Raw genomic sequence first — 2430 nt, forward strand, 5'->3', positions numbered from 1 at the left:
ATACATTTTTGTGCTGCTCGGGTGAACTGACAAACAACCGTTGTGTGCCTCATGTAAAATATTCTGAATCAACTCAGTGTCTTCGAAATACAAATCCTACCACGGAATCTCAAGCAACCATTGGACTCATTCTGAAAATTCGGTTCACTGTTGGACTCACACTGAATTCTCTGAGCATCACAAATCTGTTGAAGAAAATTCTGTTTAGCTCTCAACTCGACTAGAATCGAACCATTATCTAACAAAGTCAGCTGAGTATTCATAGCCCTCAAGGCAAACAAAAACTTCCTACTCAATGAGTCGGTGACCACATTCGCCTTACCCAGATTGTGATCAATCACAAGCTCATAATCTTTTAACAGTTCCAACCGTCTTCGTTGCCGTAAGTTTAAATATTTTTGAGTCATCAAGTACTTAAGACTTTTTTGATCGGTGCAGACATGCCATTTCTCACCAAAGAAATAGTGTCGCCAAATCTTCACTCTAATTCATGTGTCAGATAGTTCTTCTCGTGAGGCCTCAACTGCCTCGAAGCGTTAGCTACAACTTTACCTTCTTGCATAAGTACACATCCCAAACCATTTAAGGAAGCATAACTATAAATCAAAAATTCTTTACTCGACCCAGGTTGCACCAAAACTGGTGCTTCAGTCAATAACATCTTCAATTTCACAAAGCTTTGCTGACACTTTTCCGTCCATTCGAACTTAACATCTTTTTGAAGAAACCTTGTCATAGGAGGGGCGATCATAGAAAATCCTTTCATAAACCGTCAGTAGTAACCAGCTAAGCCCAAAAAGCTTCTAACCTCGAATACATTCCTTGGCGGTTTCCATTCGACGATAGAAGAAATCTTACTAGGGTTAACCTGGATACTATCCCCTAAACCAAAGTGGCCCAAGATCCAACTTCTCGAAGTCAAAACTCGCTTTTACTGAACTTAGCATACAACTATTTGTCTCCTAAAGTCTGCAAAATAGTTCTCAAGTGCTTGGCATGTTCTGTCTCATCTCTCGAATATATCAGAATATCATCAATAAACACAACAACAAACTTGTCCAAATATGGATGATAAACGTAATTTATACATATTTTTACCCCATGTTTAATGCATTTTATGGATGATTTCCCATTAGAATTGGTGAATTCGATGCTCCTAAACAGTGCTTGAACTCATTACCATGAGGGTCAATCACTATTTGGGAACAAATGGCCGAAAAAATTCTATTAAAATATTTTTCATCGGCTAAAACGGCTAAATTACGTAATGATATCTCTTCGTTTGTGTAGATGGACTTAGAAACTCTTCACGATGCATGAGAGAGATACAAAGACTTATTGAGAAGGTGCCCTCACCATGGGTTACTACTTTGGCTACAGGTTCAAACATTCCATAATGGCCTGAATCTTTTGACTCGACAAATGGTTGACGCAGCTACTGGCGGAACCATCAATAATAACACAACTGAAGATGCCCATGAGTTTATAGAGGATATGTCACTGAATAACTATCAGTGGCAAGTCATGAGGACTAAGCCAACTAAAACAGCAGGCGTTTATAACGTCGATTCAGTTACTATGCTGTCAATCCAGGTAGAACTTCTAAATAAAATGATTGATGGTTTACTTGGTTCTACTCAGGTACATCTAGTAATGAGGTGCGAGATGAATGGATGAGGAGCATGCATAGAGTATCAACCCTTCAACCCTAGCATTGAGGAGGAACAAGTCCAATATATGGGTAACAATAACTCTCGATCCCAAAATAACACATATAGTAACACTTACAATGCAGGTTGGAGGAACCACCCTAATTTCTCGTGGGGCAGTCAAGGAAATCAAAGACCACAACATTCTTCGGGTTTTCAACAACCATCCGATCAACAGCAAAAGAAGCCGAACCTTGAAGAGATGCTCTCAAAGTTTATACCGGTGTCAGAAGCCCGTTTTCAGAGCACTGAGACAGCACTTAAAAATCAATAAGCGTCGATCCAAGGGCTCAAAACTCAGATAGGCCATCTTTCCAAACTAATCTCCAAACAACCACAAGGTAGCTTGCCAAGTAATACTAAACCCAACCCAAGGGAATAGCTCAACGCAATTAATATTCAAGATGATGAAGGAGTCATTGAGCCTGGACCAAGACCAAAGCAAGAAACTGCGGTAAGCAAAGGTCAAGGTGAGGTAGGTCATAATAAAAACAAATCAGTGAATGTCAAATATAAACCTCGTGTGGCATACCCTAACGCGACAAGGAAAGACCGCTCAGATGAATAATTTGGTAAATTCCTTAAACTCTTAAAAAAATTACACATTAACTCACCGTTTATTGAAGCTCTATCGCAGATGCCAAACGCAATAAATTTTTAAAGGAGCTTTTAGAAAATAAGCAGAAGTTGGACGATGAGTCACATGTGGAGCTAAACGCAC

At 39.5% G+C, this 2430-nt stretch overlaps 1 non-coding gene across 1 annotated transcript; it reads right to left on the minus strand.

Moving 5' to 3' along the window:
- Window positions 1–1257: 1257 nt before the first annotated feature.
- LOC121208766 (small nucleolar RNA R71) lies at window positions 1258–1364 on the minus strand. The gene has a single exon (XR_005903891.1). It is a non-coding gene; the product is annotated as a small nucleolar RNA R71 (small nucleolar RNA).
- Between the last annotated feature and the right edge of the window lie 1066 nt (window positions 1365–2430).

This window comes from Gossypium hirsutum, chromosome A10 (assembly GCF_007990345.1).
Source record: "Gossypium hirsutum isolate 1008001.06 chromosome A10, Gossypium_hirsutum_v2.1, whole genome shotgun sequence".
NCBI classification, from domain to species: domain Eukaryota; kingdom Viridiplantae; phylum Streptophyta; class Magnoliopsida; order Malvales; family Malvaceae; genus Gossypium; species Gossypium hirsutum.